At 45.2% G+C, this 18,548-nt stretch overlaps 1 protein-coding gene and 1 non-coding gene across 4 annotated transcripts in view; one reads left to right on the top strand and one right to left on the bottom strand.

Annotated features, from left to right (window-relative positions):
- LIME1 (Lck interacting transmembrane adaptor 1) overlaps positions 1 to 18,548 on the bottom strand; it is a 50,948-nt gene that overhangs the window by 7,441 nt on the left and 24,959 nt on the right. The window lies entirely within an intron of this gene.
- TRNAE-UUC (transfer RNA glutamic acid (anticodon UUC)) lies at positions 10,664 to 10,735 on the top strand. Its single transcript has one exon. It is a non-coding gene; the product is annotated as a tRNA-Glu (tRNA).

The following is an 18,548-nucleotide window of genomic DNA, read 5'->3' as shown; positions in this document are numbered from 1 at the left end:
CTTTTCAGCTCCTTTAAGAACTTATAAAGCAATATGTAGCTACAAAAAGTCATTATTAGTAAGTATTAGTAGGTATGCATGACTGTAAATAAATATTTCTGTTATCAAAGTAAATGTGTATCAAAAACATATAACAACATAAGTAATATGTTCAATGAATATCCATGAGGGTCTGAGCACTATACAGAGGGGCACACAACATGAAAATAAAACTCACCATGTCTATAGAATGTAATCAAGCTAATGCACACTACTAAAGGGGCCGGTGGAAATACTAGAAATGTCAAAAGGAAAGGGGATAGATTATATATATATATATATATATATATATATATATATATATATATATATATATATATATATATATATATATATATATATATATATATATATGTAAAATATATGTGCACTGAGGAAAGAAATATATCAAGGATACATAAAGTCCTCAATCAATTAGATATACAAGTTAGGTTTACCTTCAATGTCATTCAAATGCTCCTTCCACAGAATGTAGAGGGGAGCAACACACCAATCCGGAACTATTTCTTCCAGTGATGAAGGAACAATGTCATGAAGCAATGATGAATGCGGACACATTAAATCAATAGCGTCCTCCAGGCCACCCACAGTGTCCCATCTGATAACAAATAGAGATCATGCACCCATCAGCAAGACCAACATACACATGTGAAGGGCCTGAAGATCAAACCTACCAAGTGTATCCTCAAAACTCACCGCCTCTGTCAGAACAAGACCAATGGCTGGCTCTGTGGCCTGGCGCCATCAGTCCCGTCTGGCCTGGTGGCCGCTATGTCTTTGTTCTGACAGATGCGGTGAGTTTTGAGAATACACTATGTGTATATTGTACATGTGCACTGAATTGTTTTTATGAAATGTGGACATTCATTGTCCCCCATTTCTTTTAAAACTTTAGACTCAAATAAAGATGTTTTTATAACAAAATATTTTTTGGGTGTTTTGGCACCATTAAAATCCCCCTCGGTTCTAAAATTCTTTGTACACATGTATGGGGATCGCCATGGACATTGATGAGGAGTCACCCTCCCCCATATGTACACATGTATAGGGATTGCCATGGACATTGATGAGGGGTCCCCCCCATATGTACACATGTATAGGGATTGCCATGGACATTGATGAGGGGTCCCCCCCATATGTACACATGTATAGGGATTGCCATGGACATTGATGAGGAGTCACCCTCCCCCATATGTACACATGTATAGGGATTGCCATGAACATTGATGAGGGGTCATCCCCCATATGTACACATGTATAGGGATTGCCATGGACATTGATGAGGGGTCCCCCCCATATGTACACATGTATAGGGATTGCCATGGACATTTATGAGGGGTCATCCCCCCATATGTACACATGTATACAGATCGCCATGCACATTGATGAAAGGTTACCCCCCATATGTACACATGTATAGGGATTACCATGGACATTGATGAGGAGTCACCCCCCCATTTGTATACATGTATAGGAATTGCCATGAACATTGATGAGGGGTCACCCCCCCATATGTACACATGTATAGGGATTGCCATGGACATTGATGAGGGGTCCCCCCCATATGCACACCTGTATACGGATGGCCATGGACATTGATGAGGGGTCGCCCACCCCCATATGTACACATGTATAAAGATTGCCATGCACATTGATGAAAGGTTACCCCCCCATATGTACACATGTATAGGAATTGCCATGCACATTGATGAGGGGTCACCCCCTCCCCCATATGTGCACATGTATAGGGATTGCCATGGTCATTGATGAGGGGTCACCCCCCATATAAACACACGTATAGGAATTGCCATGCACAACGATGAGGGGGTCACCCCCCCACCCCCATTATGTACACATGTATAGGGATTGCCATAAACATTGATGAGGGGTCGCCCCCCCATATGTACACATGTAAAGGGATTGCCATGGACATTGATGAGGGGTCCCCCCGTATGTACACGTGTATAGGGATGGTCATGGACATTGATGAGGAATCACCCCATCCCCCACATGTACACATGTATAGGGATTGCCATGGACATTGATGAAAGGTTACCCCCCGTATGTACACATGTATAGGGATGGCCATGGACATTGATGAGGGGTCCCCCCCATATGTACACATGTATAGGGATGGCCATGGACATTGATGAGGGGTCACCCCCATATGTACACATGTATAGGGATTGCCATGGACACTGATGATAGATAGTTGCAAACATTAAAAAAAAACATTTAAAGCTTTATATTGTTGTGCATCCAGCAAGCAATATAACGCTTCATCACCGCCTGTCAAACACCCTCTGAAAAGGAATCACAGATTGCTCTTCAGAGGGCAAAACAAGTAACAAAAAAAACAAAATAAACTTCCTCTGGCCCCATTTCTTCAGCAGGGGGCAGGCAGAGGCAAATGTAATGCCTTTAGGGTGCAGGTGGTGTAATCGGCAGTGCTGCATTCCCCAACAATTACAGTCCTGGCCTGTCCCTGATTGGTTGATATAGAAGAGGCCAGAACTTAAAATTTAATTATTGGGAACTGCAGTGCAGAAGATCACTCCGTCTGCACCCCAAAGGCATTAAAGAGTATAAAAGGTAAAAATATTTTTTATTTTATTACATTTAGATTTTTGTTAAAAAAGATTATATATATAATTGAGGATTATCAGACATACAATTTACATATAGAAAAGAATCATACATAGATAAATCCTATCCTGCATGCTAATTGAACCCAATCATTTAATGTATATGTCCCAACATTCAAGAGTAGAAGAAGAGAAACCAACTTCCCAAATGTGAATTGTTGTGAATTTAGGACGCAATATGGGTTAAATTGCAGGTCAGGTGGGTGTTCTCTTTAATTGCCCGACATATTTCGCGTTATATAACGCTTCTTCGGGAGCTGGAGGTAGTTCTGTTGAGTACACATAAAAGATCACTATATATATATATATATATATATATATATATATATATATATATATATATATATATATATATATATATATATATATACACACACACACACACACACACACACACACACACATATACATACATCAAACAGTAAAATATATAACTCAGAAATAAAGTTCGTACAAACTGAGGTACATTCCAACTGATTATAGTGATCCTAAAGGGCAGACCCCAATAAGGAGAATGGTCATACCGGGGTCTATAGAAAAACCCGGCAACTGGGGAGGCCATTAAAAAGAGCACACGTTATAAGTGTGTACACAGATATGTATATAGAGTAAAAATATATCGCTACAAAATGTGTGCTGTGCAATGTGGGATATACTCACAATGCCTAACGGTATTAAAGATAGTATGGCACAGACAACATTGTAAAGAGGGGCATGATAGGTCCGCCACTCAACGTTGGTAATAAAAAAGCACAGTGATGATAATCAAATTGCTATATATTCACTATTTCATCCTTGTTTTTTAGCCATTTGCCTGGAATTCTGACTTAGACCGCACTCACACTTGGCAATTTGGAACAGCCGGCAGAAGTGCTATGATTCTGCTGTGATTCAAAATCATGGGAAAATGTGCAACCAGCATTTGGATAACATTTTTTCCTAATGGCACCCCAAACATGGCAAGATCTTGTCACGATTGTCACATGACAGAATCGCATGGAAATCAATCCAAACCGTGCAGGGGACTATTTCTTTACTTTCGGGTACGGTGGAATAATCTGCAATGCAGCGGTTCCTGGTCCCGGGCCTCTTCTATATGAAGCCACCGCAACAATTCTAAAGATTACAATAAAAAAGGCCGGATGTTTAGTTTAATACTAAGAAACAGAAGCACTGCAGATTACTCCCCTGCACCCGAAAGTGAAGAATCAGTCCCCTTCTGACTCAATTCCTTTTAATGGGTCGGCATAACGGCCAGGCAACCAGAATTTTTATATGAACGCCACCATTAGTCATCCCTGTGTCCCTGTTATGTCAGGGTTTATTTATTGTCCCTGGCACTGGAATGTTAAACTTTTCTCTCTATAAATTTGATGTTGTATAAAAAATATATATAATGTAGGTAAAGGTGCTAAATCTGATTCTTCTTTTTTATTGCAGATGTATGCGGTATTTACTGCAAACACAGTTCACAAGGCTGGTCTGCCCCAGTGAGCAAGACAGAATGTGAAAGCTACATTAAAACTCCACCAGCAAGTGACGCGCACATGGAGACTCCACCAGCATGTGACGCGCACATGGAGACTCCACCAGCATGTGACGCGCACATGGAGACTCCACCAGCATGTGACGCGCACATGGAGACTCCACCAGCATGTGACGCGCACATGGAGACTCCACCAGCATGTGACGCGCACATGGAGACTCCACCAGCATGTGACGCGCACATGGAGACTCCACCAGCATGTGACGCGCACATGGAGACTCCACCAGCATGTGACGCGCACATGGAGACTCCACCAGCATGTGACGCGCACATGGAGACTCCACCAGCATGTGACGCGCACATGGAGACTCCACCAGCATGTGACGCGCACATGGAGACTCCACCAGCATGTGACGCACACATGGAGACTCCACCAGCATGTGACGCACACATGGAGACTCCACCAGCATGTGACGCACACATGGAGACTCCACCAGCATGTGACGCACACATGGAGACTCCACCAGCATGTGACGCACACATGGAGACTCCACCAGCATGTGACGCACACATGGAGACTCCACCAGCATGTGACGCACACATGGAGACTCCACCAGCATGTGACGCACACATGGAGACTCCACCAGCATGTGACGCACACATGGAGACTCCACCAGCATGTGACGCACACATGGAGACTCCACCAGCATGTGACGCACACATGGAGACTCCACCAGCATGTGAAGCACACATGGAGACTCCACCAGCATGTGACGCACACATGGAGACTCCACCAGCATATGACGTTCACATGGAGACTCCACCAAAATGCCAGAAGAACGTCTCCAGTGAAGATGGGGGCAAGGATACAAGAAAGGATAGGCGGATACTAGTAATAGGGGATTCAATTATTGGAAGGATACAGAGGGCAATCTGTCAGAGAGACCGTTATCGCCTAACAGTATGTTCTTTACCAGGCGCTCGGGTTCAGAACATTACAGATTGCATGGACACATTGTTGGATGGGGTTGGAGATGACCCAGCTGTCATGGTATATATCGGAACCAATGACAACGTTCGAGAAAGATGGAGCGCCCTACAAAATGATTTCAGGGACTTAGGGGCTATATTGAAGAAAAGGTCCCCCAAGGCAATATTTTCTGAAATACTGCCTGTACCTCAATCCACACCAGAGAGGCAGCAGGAGCTTATGGTGCTTAACAAATGGCTGAGGAACTGGTGCAGGGAGGAGCAGTTTGGGTTCATGGAGAACTGGGCTGACTTTTCAGTCAACTACTCGCTCTATAGCAGGAATGGACTGCACTTAAATGGGCACGGTGCCGCTCTGTTGGCAGAGAAGATGACCAGAAAGCTGGAAGAAATTCAGATTGACGCTCCACCAGAATCTAAAGTTCACATGGAGACTTCACCAGCATGTGACGTTCACATGGAGACTTCACCAGCATGTGACGTTCACATGGAGACTTCACCAGCATGTGACGTTCACATGGAGACTTCACCAGCATGTGACGTTCACATGGAGACTTCACCAGCATGTGACGTTCACATGGAAACTCCACCAGCATGTGACATTCACATGGAAACTCCACCAGCATGTGACATTCACATGGAAACTCCACCAGCATGTGGCATTTATACGGAGACTTCACCAGCATGTGATGTTCAGGTTGATACGCCACCAAAATGCCAGAAGAACGTCTCCAGTGAAGATGGGGGCAAGGATACAAGAAAGGATAGGCGGATACTAGTAATAGGGGATTCAATTATTGGAAGGATACAGAGGGCAATCTGTCAGAGAGACCGTTATCGCCTAACAGTATGTTCTTTACCGGGCGCTCGGGTTCAGAACATTACAGATTGCATGGACACATTGTTGGATGGGGTTGGAGATGACCCAGCTGTCATGGTATATATCGGAACCAATGACAACGTTCGAGAAAGATGGAGCGCCCTACAAAATGATTTCAGGGACTTAGGGGCTATATTGAAGAAAAGGTCCCCCAAGGCAATATTTTCTGAAATACTGCCTGTACCTCGATCCACACCAGAGAGGCAGCAGGAGCTTATGGTGCTTAACAAATGGCTGAGGAACTGGTGCAGGGAGGAGCAGTTTGGGTTCATGGAGAACTGGGCTGACTTTTCAGTCAACTACTCGCTCTATAGCAGGAATGGACTGCACTTAAATGGGCACGGTGCCGCTCTGTTGGCAGAGAAGATGACCAGAAAGCTGGAAGAAATTCAGATTGACGCTCCACCAGAATCTAAAGTTCACATTGAGAACCCACCAGAATGTGACATTCATATGGAGACTCCACCAGCATGTGACATTCACATGGAGACTCCACCAGCATGTGACATTCACATGGAGACTTCACCAGCATGTGACGTTCACATGGAGACTTCACCAGCATGTGACGTTCACATGGAGACTTCACCAGCATGTGACGTTCACATGGAGACTTCATCAGCATGTGACGTTCACATGGAGACTTCACCAGCATGTGACATTCACATGGAAACTCCACCAGCATGTGGCATTTATACGGAGACTCCACCAGCATGTGATGTTCAGGTTGATACGCCACCAAAATGCCAGAAGAACGTCTCCAGTGAAGATGGGGGCAAGGATACAAGAAAGGATAGGCGGATACTAGTAATAGGGGATTCAATTATTGGAAGGATACAGAGGGCAATCTGTCAGAGAGACCGTTATCGCCTAACAGTATGTTCTTTACCGGGCGCTCGGGTTCAGAACATTACAGATTGCATGGACACATTGTTGGATGGGGTTGGAGATGACCCAGCTGTCATGGTATATATCGGAACCAATGACAACGTTCGAGAAAGATGGAGCGCCCTACAAAATGATTTCAGGGACTTAGGGGCTATATTGAAGAAAAGGTCCCCCAAGGCAATATTTTCTGAAATACTGCCTGTACCTCGATCCACACCAGAGAGGCAGCAGGAGCTTATGGTGCTTAACAAATGGCTGAGGAACTGGTGCAGGGAGGAGGGGTTTGGGTTCATGGAGAACTGGGCAGACTTTTCAGTCAACTACTCGCTCTATAGCAGGAATGGACTGCACTTAAATGAACACGGTGCCGCTCTGTTGGCAGAGAAGATGACCAGAAAGCTGGAAGAAATTCAGATGGACGCTCAACCAGAATGTGAAGTTCACATTGGGAACCCACCAGAATGTGATTCTCACACTAAGACTCGCCCAGAATGTGGCATTCACGTTGAGACTACACCAGGAAGCAATGTTCACATTGTGACACCACCAGAATGCGACATTCACATTGTGACTCCACCAGAATGTGATGTTCAAGATGAGACAAAATTCCAGAGGAACCTTGAGAACATCGCCTCCAGTGAAGATGGGGGCAAGGTTACAGGAAGGAATAGGAAGACACTGATGGTAGGGGACTCAATCAATAGGAAAGAGAGGGCAATCTGCCACAAAGACTGTTATTACCGAACAGAATGTTCTTTACCGGGTGCTCGTGTTCGGGACGTTGAGGATCAGATGGACAGATTGTTGGATGGGGCTGGGGAGAACCCAGCTGTCATGATACATATTACTAATGACAAAGTTATAGGAAGATGGGGCACCCTAAAAAATGACTTCAGGGACTTAGGGGCTATATTGAAGAAAAGGACCTCCAAAGCAGTATTTTTAGAAATACTGCCTGAACCTCAAGCCACACCAGAGAGGCAGCAGGAGTTTAGGGAGCTTAACAAGTGGCTGAAAAACTGGTGCAGAGAGGAGGGGTATGGCTTCATGGCGAACTGGGCTGACTTTTCAGGTGGTTACCATCTTTATAGCAGTGACGGATTGTGCTTAAATGAGAAGGGTGCAGCTTTATTGGGAGAGAAGATGGCCAAAATGTCAGAAGAAATTTTCAACTAGGCGATGAAGAGGAGGGATCAGAGGATGATTCGTTAGTGAATATGTGGGAGAGGATCTTCAAGTCAAGCCATCATCACCAAAGTCTACTACATCATCACTCTATGAAAAATTCTCTTCAACACCTGTCTTCAAGAGCAATACCACTAGCTTTCTTCACCAACAACAGTGCCACTGTACCTTTTCTGCATAGTCAAAGTTTTGTGTGTGGAGATAGAGTGTTAGAAGACTCAGTGGAAAGCCTGGGGAAGCCTCCCAGGGACCAGTTATGGCTGTACCAACAAAGGTCTCTATACTGGTGGCGGCTGCCACTCCAGTAACTGAAGGGTCTTCCCATCAGCCCTCCATTTACATTTTTGGAGCTTTGGAATCACCAACTATCAATGTAGTTAGACAAACAATACAATTGACTGTTTCTAGAAGAAGACTCAACAAAAAAATCTGAGGAACCCTCCCAGGGTACGGCTGTACCAACACAGGTTCCTACACTGGTGGCGGCTGCCACTCCAGTAACCGGAAGGTCTTCCCATGAGCCCACCATTTTAGTTTTTGGAGCTTCGGAATCACCAACTATCAATGCAGTAGGACAAACAAGACAATTGGCTGTTCCTAGAAGACAACAAAAAGTCTAAGGAACCCTCCTAGGGACCAGGTACGGCTGTACCAACACAGGTTCCTACACTGGTGGCGGCTGCCTCTCCAGTAACCGGAAGGTCTTCCCATGAGCCCACCATTTTAGTTTTTGGAGCTTCGGAATCACCAACTATCAATGCAGTAGGACAAACAAGACAATTGGCTGTTCCTAGAAGACAACAAAAAGTCTAAGGAACCCTCCTAGGGACCAGGTACGGCTGTACCAACACAGGTCCTTACACTGGTGGCGGCTGCCACTCCAGTAACCGGAGGATCCTCCCATCAGGCCTCCATTTTTGCTTTTGTAGCTTCTGAATCACCATCAATGTAGCTGGACAAACCAAACAGCTTTAAGGTTCGATAATACATCGCCCAAACATAATCACCTGTAAAAAAGTACATGAGATGTTGGTGGTAAACAGCCTGCTACGCACAGGGGGGAACCGAACCAAGTCCTCCAAAATCTGCCTCATATCCAAAAGTTGCCAAGAGCGTAAATGTAGACCTTAAGCTTTAAGGTTAATCAAAAATATCACATTCTAAAGGGAAAGGTAGAACAAAGGGGAGTATGGAAGAGGGAGAGAGGGAGGAAAGGGGGGGGAGGTTGGAGGAAGAAGGGGGTGAGGGTGTGGGGGAACCCCCACACCCCTTCCTTACCCCCAACCTCCCCCCTTTTCCTCCCTCTCTCCCTCTTCCATACTCCCCCTTGTTCTACCTTTCCCTTTAGAATGTGATATTTTTGATCAACCTTAAAGCTTAAGGTCTACATTTACGCTCTTGGCAACTTTTTTGGATATGAGGCAGATTTTGGAGGACTTGGTTCGGTTCCCCCCTGTGCCTAGCAGGCTGTTTACCACCATCTCCTCATGTACTTTTTTACAGGTGATTAACAGCCTGCTAGGCACAGGGGGGAACCGAACCAAGTCCTCCAAAATCTGCCTCATATCCAAAAGTTGCCAAGAGCGTAAATGTAGACCTTAAGCTTTAAGGTTAATCAAAAATATCACATTCTAAAGGGAAAGGTAGAACAAGGGGGAGTATGGAAGAGGGAGAGAGGGAGGAAAAGGGGGGGGGGGGGAGGTTGGAGGAAGAAGGGGGTGAGGGTTTGGGGGAACCCCCACACCCCTTCCTTATCCCCAACCTCCCCTCCACCCCTCCTTTCCTCCCTCTCTCCCTATTCCATTCTCCCCTTTGTTATACCTTTCCCTTTAGAATGTGATATTTTTGATTAACCTTAAAGCTTAAGGTCTACATTTACACACTTGGCAACTTTTGGATATGAGGTAGCTTTGGGAAGACTTGGTTGGTTGGAACTCTTTTTGTCTTCAGAGGTGGGAGGAGTCTTTCCAGCTTTCTTTAGGCTTTCTCTGGAGAAATGAGAACTCTTCCCGCCAGTGAGGTCCTTTATGGAGAAGTCCAAGGCCTCACTCACACGGGGTGTATGAATCTGTACTCTGTGTGGGGGCTGCGTTTACCCCAAAAAGGACATCCATGCGGGTGCAGTTGCATGGACGCACCCTGGGTGCGTTCGGGGCCGTGCACCGGCACTCACACAGATGTCACATTGGGTACAGCCACTGCACCCCAGCTGACAGCAATGGGACTGCCTACACGGGATGCTATTATTTGGGTGTGTTTTGAAGTGTTATATATTATATATAGATTGTAGTTTAGGTTAAGTTTGGATTTCTTCTGGAGGCGCTTTGAGCGGACATAACTGATGTACTCCGCTCAGCAGGGGCGGGCCTTAGAGAACAGAGGCCGCATAAGGGCAGCACAGAGGCTTAGGGGTTAGCCTTGCAGCACTGGGGTCCACGGTTCAAATCCTGACCAGGAAACTATCTGCATGGAGTTTGCATGTTTTCCCTGTGCTTGCGTGGGTTTCCTCCGGGTACTCCGGTTTCCTCCCACACTACAAAGACATGCTACCTTGCGTTGGTGGTGCAGTGGTGAGCATAGCTGCCTTTCAAGCAGCTGACCCGGGTTCGATTCCCGGCCAACGCCATCTCCAATACTTGGAGTCCTCAGAGAGAAAAGCACTATACAAGGTCAACGGGGAGTATATATTAGGAATAAAGAATGAAGCGAATGTGTGGAATGTTTGAGGAAGAAAATGTTCCCCCAGAAGGTGAACCCAGCAGGAATATTACACCCATACTCCCCCCAGCAGGAATATTACACCCATATCTACTTCAGCAGAAATATTACACCCATATTCCCCCCAGCAGGAATATTACACCCATACTCCCCCCAGTAGGAATATTACACCTATATTCCCTCCAGCAGGAATATTACACCCATATTCCCCCCAGCAGGAATATTACACCTATATCCCCCCCCCCAGCAGGAATATTACATCCACACCCCCCAGCAGGAATATTACACCCATACTCCCCCCAGCAGGAATATTACACCCATACTCCCTCCAGCAGGAATATTACACCTATACTCCCCCAGCAGGAATATTACAGCCATACCTCCCAGCAGGAATATTACACACATACCCCCCCAGCAGGAAAATTACACCCATACCCCCCAGCAGGAAAATTACACCCATAACCTCCAGCAGGAATATTACACCCATACTCCCTCCAGCAGGAATATTACACCCATACTCCCTCCAGCAGGAATATTACACCCATACTCCCTCCAGCAGGAATATTACACCCATACTCCCTCCAGCAGGAATATTACACCCATACCCCCCAAGCAGTAATATTACACCCATACCCCCCCCAAGCAGGAATATTACACCCATACCCCCCAAGCAGGAATATTACACCCATACCCCCCAAGCAGGAATATTACACCCATATCACCCCCCCCCGCAGGAATATTACACCCATGCCCCCCTAGCAGGAATATTACACCCATACTCTTCCCAGCAGGAATATTACACCCATACCCCCCCCAGCAGGAATATTACACCCATACTCCCCCCAGCAGGACTATTACACCCATACTCCCCCCAGCAGGAATATTACACCCATACTAACCCAGCAGGAATATTAGCATTAACATCAGCCCTCTATTTCCCTTTCTGAAGCTTCTGAATCACCAACTATCAATGTAGTTGGTCAAACAAGACAATTGACTGTTCCCAGAAGAAGACTCAACAAAAAGTCTGATATACCCTCCTAGGGACCAGGTACGACTGTACCAACACATGTCCCTACACTGGTGGCGGCTGCCACTGCAGTACCGGAGGGTCTTCTAATCAGTCCCCCCAGTGGCCCGATATGGCTTTAACAACACAGGGTGCTACATTGGTGGCGGCTGCCATTCCAACAACTGAAGAGTCTTCCCGTCAGCCCTCCCAGGTACCAGGTACGGCTGTATCAAGACAGGTCTCTGCACCAACGCTTCATCTACTGAGCTCACCTAAAAGGTATTTTCAATTTGTCAGCCACATTTTTTACACCTACTTTATATTTGTTACGTGTTCCCATTCACATAGCATAGCTTTAAGAAAATTGTAAAAATTGCTGCTCACCATGGAAAAAATGAAAAAAATAAAAAATAAAAACATGGCTACCAGACTCCCTCCTGAGCATGCATCCCGGCAGGCCAGGACGGGGGGGGGGGGGGGGGGGGGTGAGCATGCACCCCCCTCTTCTCCTTGCCCATACCAGGCCACATGCCCTTGACATGGGGAGGTTCCTTGTCAGGGGGGAGGGGGGTCCCCCTTTGCAAGGTCCACTCCCCATGTTGAGGGCATGTGGTCCAGTATGGCTCAGAAGTGGAGAGGGGTGAAGGTTAACTCCCCCTTTCCTGGCCTGCCAGGCTGCTTGCTGGTTGGGGTTCTGGTATCAGATTTGTGAGGCCACGTTTCTTTTCTTCTTTGTTCGCATGCGCTTCCCTCTTTGAAGGTGAGCAGCAAACTTTAAAATGCTTTTTTTCAGTTTTACTCTGTGAATGAGAACATGTAACAGATATAAAGTAGGTGTCATCCAAATATGGCTGCAAACGAGGAACTACCTTTTAGGTGAGCGTTAAAAACGTAGCGCTGGTGCCCCATTCAAGTGGTCCCTATTCAGATACAGATAACAGTGGAGACTGGCCAGCAGACCTGGGCACGGTAGGTGGAGCTGGTAACAGCTCCACAGACAATCATAGACAATGATGATGGACTATCATTGTTGCCCAATCCACCATACTGGGAATAGACTCTCTACCATCTATGAAGAGCCAGGCTTCCACATTCAACTGAGTTGTCCTGTCTACATTTCAGGTCAAACCCATGGCTAGCTCATGTCCATAAGATGGACCATGTCTGTCATTACATAAGACAGAGCTTATCCATGGAGTAGAGACACTATACAGACCAGAGCACACGTATTTGACCCATTCCACACGAAGGACATCACCAATATTGGCGTAGTGACCACTGAGGCCTACAACAGCTAAAGGACTCTGTAGCTCCAGGTCACTCTACAAAAAGGATCTGCATCTCTAGGTCACTTAAGAATATCATGACTCAAAGAGAATGTGGATAAGATATGGAAGTTTCATGGGTCGGGTGGGTGGAATGAGAACCGTTCAGAGTCTCCCCCTACAGGACAGAATATTAAAGAGGAAGAATTTAATGAACTTGGGGGAGGCATAGATAGTTAATTTGTAGGGTTGGTGAAATGAGAACAGTTCATACAAACTCCCCCTACAGGACAGAATATGAAAGATTCATAACTCTACAATATGGACCTGTATCTCCAGGTCCTTTAGGAAATGTAAAGCCGAAGGAGGAAGAGGAAGAAAAGCGGAACTTCCATTTATAGGTGATGTAACATCGGGCAGTACAGAGGCTTAGTAGTTAGCACTTCTGCCTTGCAGCACTGGGGTGTTTGGTTCATATCCTGACCAGGATACTGTCTGCATGGAGTCTGCATGTTCTCCCTGTGTTTGTGTGAGTTTCCTCCTACAACCCAAAGACATGCTGGTCGGTTAAATGGCTCCATTCAGTGCGCCCCAAGATGCCTGCTTCACCTCCGAAGCACTTTGTGTGCATCACTGATTTATCCCCCGGGTCATAAAAAACAGAGGCCGCATATGGGCAGCACAGATGCTTAGTTGTTAACCGGGGGTCCATGGTTCTAATCCTGACCCAGACACTATCTGCATGGACAAAAAACTGGCCACTGCCCCCACCTATAACTGGCCTTCACGGCAAGGAGCACATGGAGGGCCATAAACATGCAAGACAAAAACAATTCCATAGCTCAACTCACCAACCAGTCTGCTGACCAACCAAATTAACCCGTCTAACCATCTGTTAAAAGCAGGGGTTTAGTTAGCACACATTTGCAAACGCATGTGAAAGCTGCAAGGCCTCATCACGGCACCCTGTGTTGCTTGCAGTCCTAACACTACAAATTTATAAGTGTCTCCACAGTGGAAGCACATGCATGGAATGGATAGATGTGGGGCAGGTGAGCCTAGAGGCAGCCCAGGCCCCCTTAAAGGAACAGGAGCACACTGGACACAGACATAGAATGCATTAAGGTCAAAAACCTTAAAGGAGTTGTAAAGGCAGAAGGTTTTTTATCTCAATGCATTCTATGCATTAAGATAAAAAAAACCTTCTGTGTGTAGCAGCCTCCCCTGCAACCCCCTAATTACTATGTGGCTGGGCGGCCCTCAGTGTGATACGGCACCTCATCCCAATAATTTGAAAGTCTCTCCCCTCCTCCCCCCCCCCCCTACCCCCCTCCATGTCCTCTTACCACCCGTTGGGCCTTAATTGCCCGCGGGCCCCTGTACTTCACAGTGGTGGGTGCACACCGTGCTCAGTGCTTCTAGCCTCTCATATTAGATACATCTTAGCTGTATGGACACCCAAGGGCATTGGTTTTTCCTCTGCCCGCCCCAGCCACAGCACACTGGAGATCGGCTCCATCTCCCAGGTATCGCGCTGCTAGTTGCGGCGTTTGGATACTGCGGGTTGTCTGTGATGTGTTTACACGTCACCATAGACACCACCGCAATGCTCTCTGGACCTTGTAGGCCCGGACGGAATTGCGAGCGGCGCATGTGCAGTGGCTTCTTCTCGTCCGCTCACACGTGCGGTGACGTCAGACGCTGCTCGTGTGTGGGGGGCATAAGAACGCTGGCATCCCAAGCCACTACACACGCCAGGGATTCACAGGACACCGTTGCACTCACTGCCATCCGGTCCGGTAGGTATCTTCATTTACCGCCTGTGCCTGAAGTAGCTGTTTTATCTTTCCCAATGACCCATTTACTCCATGCTGACAGTGTCTCTTGTCCTTTAGCTTGCCTCATCTGGCGCTCCAACCGGTTGTAGGTCCCTTCTCAGCCTACTATTTCATTCCATATTTACTTATTGGTGAGTGTCAAACTAACTCTGCTTACTTCCGGTCTGTGTCATCTGTTAACACAGTCTGCAACTTGCAACTGCACTACTTTTTAGATATCATATGCCACACAAACCCTCTTTTCTCTATTAATTTTGTAGAGATACTTGCCCCACAGTTGTTGAACTGCCTTCAACACTGGCGGCCTATCGGGGTCCTGTCACTCATTATAAACAGTATTTTCTGTAAGTACAAATCTAGAGACTATGTTAGTCCTACATTTTGTTTCGTTTTCTTCAATTGATGGGGGGTCATAAGACCTTTCAAGAATCCATCATAAAGAATTTATCTACAAATAATTGTACTTTTTAGATATAAACTCTGCCAGGCCTTTCCCATTGCTCCCTGCAGCTACCCATTGTGATCTTTGTTTGAGGCCCTGCTCTGGAGGCGTGTGGCACCTATCCCTGGTGATTTGCAGGTACATATTATCCATCCTTAGATGGCTTGGTTGGGGGTTCACTGTCATCTGTTGGTATGGGGAGGCTCTTGGGGCTTATTTTGGATGGTGGGGGATGGTCTACCCTGACGGCTCGTAAACATGTGTACATATATATCTTCTTTGTATCTAATGTATCATCTGTCTTAGAATGTGTATTGATTGTTATATTTCTCTCTATAGAGTGCACTGTAGCGCTTTAGGTATCAAATATCTGTCCCTGAGGAAGCCATCACTGGAGAAACATGTCGGGCATCTAAAATACCTACCCACTGAACTGGCCGCTACGCTTTTCAGGCCAAGTTACGTGAAGCTTGCTACAGAAATGATTTTAGTAATTAAGCACACCATGTTTTTGTGATTTTGATGTCCAGTTTTAACGATTTTTGTTCAATAATAAAAATTAATTTTAACTTTAAAATCGAGTATCCGGTGTTTCTCTTGGCACCGCCATAATCCCTGTACTCCCTCCCTCTGGCTTGACCCCCTAATTACTTACCTGAGCCCCACCTCTGTCCAGCGATGTCCATGAGTCCCTCAATCGTCCGAGACTGTCCCTCCTGATTGGCTGAGACACAGCAGCGGCGACATTGGCTCCCGTGGCTGTCAATCAAAGTCAGTTAGCCAATCAGGAGAGGGAGGGGGCCGAGCAGAATGGCAGCTTCGTATCTGAATGGACACACAGAGCTGCAGCTCGCACAGGTGCCGCCATAGCAAGCTGCTTGCTGTGGGGGCACTCGACAGGAGGGAGGGGCCAGGAGCAGCGAAGAGGGACCCGAGAAGAGGAGGATCTGGGCTTCTCTGTGTAAAACCACTACACAGAGCAGGTAAGTATAACATGTTGGTTATTTTTTTCATTTTTTTTTTTAAACAAGACTTTACAATCACTTTAAGGCTTTACAACTGTTTAAACATGCACTGCAGACACAGATTTAGCCATTGTGATATATAACGTCTTTATACATAAAAAACAAGTTTGATAAAAAAAAAAAATATTGTTTTTTGACAAACAGACGTGCAACTTTAAAATATAAGAAAAAAAAAACTGTATAGTCTGTAGGCTGTAATGCTATTGCACATATTACCTGAATACATTACCAACAATAAATATTAAGGCTCCATGCACACTGAAGCTTATAAACGGCCATTTTTTGGGAGTTTGGGCGACTTTTCTAACAGCCCATAAACTCTCCTCTATGTTATCCTATGTGTCCATGCACACATGGACGTTTTTGGAGATTTTTCAGCAGTGGAGTTTATGGGCTGTTGTCTGAATGCCCTAAAATCGCGTTCATGAGCTGTTTTTCTGACCACAAAAAACATTTAAAAACGTTAAAACGTGCATAAACGCTCAAAAACGTGGCTCACCAGCGTTTTTTTTACATTTTTGTCTTAAAAAAAAAAAAAAAACACGAGGAAAAAAGATAAAAACCGCTAATAAACGCTATTACAAAAACATTAAAAAACATTTAAAGACTCATTGCAAAGCTATTGGCGTTTTTATAACGTTATTTTAACATCCAGTGTACATGGAGCCTAAGAAAAAAAAAGCCTTTTTCTTATTTATTTCGTTTTTCAGCAGCTTAGTAGATGCCCCTTTATTTATTCTTATGTGGTAGTGCAATAGTAAAATACATGTTTGACCACTTGCTGACCACATAACACTGTTATACGGTGGCACAGTGGCTCTCCTGTGCCGGATCACGTACCTAGTATGTGATCCGGCACTTCCAGGTAGGGGAAGTGGAAGTCGATCAGCGGGAGTCGGCCAATGAATGACCGCCGGCACTCGCTGATCGGTGAGGAGAAAGACAGAACAGAGCTCTGCATTGTTTACATGGGCTCTTTTCTGTCTTTTTCCTCGCCGATCAGCGGGTGCCGGCGGCCCTGTCAGTGGGGATGTACTGGATTTTGTTTCCCTGTAAAGTAGTGAATAAAATCCAGCACATCCGTTAGTAAAGCACCTCAAATAGTCAACACAAAATCACTGGTTAGGCACACATTAACCCTTTGATCGCCCTAGATGTTTAACCCCTTACCAGCCAGTGTCATTAGTACAGTGACAGTGCATATTTTTAGCACTGATCACTGTATTAGTGTCACTGGTCCCCAAAAAGTGTCAAAAGTGTCAGTTAGTGTCAGACTGTCTGCTGCAACATCGAAGTCCCGCTATAAATCGCTGATTCCCCCCCCCATTACTAGTATAAAAAAAAAATTCCAGTATATATCTCATAGTTTTTTGCGCAAACCAATCAATATATGCTTATTGGGATTTTTGTTACCAAAAATATGTAACAGAATACATAATGGCCTAAATTTACGAAGAAATTTTATTTTTTTTATTGGCTATGTTTTATAACAGAAAGTAAAAAATATTGTTTTTTTTCCAAAATTGTTGAGAGCACAAAAAATAAAAAAAAAAACGCAGAGGTGATCAAATATCACCAAAAGAAAGCTCTATTTGTGGGGGGAAAAAATTATATCAACTTAATTGCATGACCGCTCAATTGTCAGTTAAAGTAACGCAGTGCCGTATAGCAAAAAAATGTCCTGGTCATGAAGGGGAGTAAATCTTCTGGAGGCCAAGTGGTTAAAATATAATTTAAAAAAAAAAGTAAACTCTATTGGCTGTAATGCTATTGCACATTTTAACTGAATTTATTATAAACATTAAATATTATTAAAAAGCGAAGAAAAGCCTTTTTCTTCTTTTAGCAGCCTCCTTTTATTCTTATGTGGTAGTGCAATAGTACAATACATGTTTAAACTCTATTATGCTACTGTGTTGCGATTACTAAAGCAGCAAAGAAAATGGAGATGACCGAGTTTTACACTATAAATCCTTCTGAAACAAAAAGTACCAGAACAGATATAACTTAAAGTGGTTTTGACAGTCAGCAGCTCTCTGCTCAGGAAGCTGTGAGAACCGAGCGATCTAACACTGCCGCTCAGGGTTAGAGGCGCCGGGATGGGTTGCAGTTTGCATCTCCTATTTTGCGTTTTTCAA

The sequence above is a fragment of the Aquarana catesbeiana genome, linkage group LG12 (genome assembly GCF_042186555.1).
Source record: "Aquarana catesbeiana isolate 2022-GZ linkage group LG12, ASM4218655v1, whole genome shotgun sequence".
NCBI classification, from domain to species: domain Eukaryota; kingdom Metazoa; phylum Chordata; class Amphibia; order Anura; family Ranidae; genus Aquarana; species Aquarana catesbeiana.
Note: the sequence above shows the minus strand (reverse complement) of the source record. Positions and strands in the feature narration are given on the sequence as shown.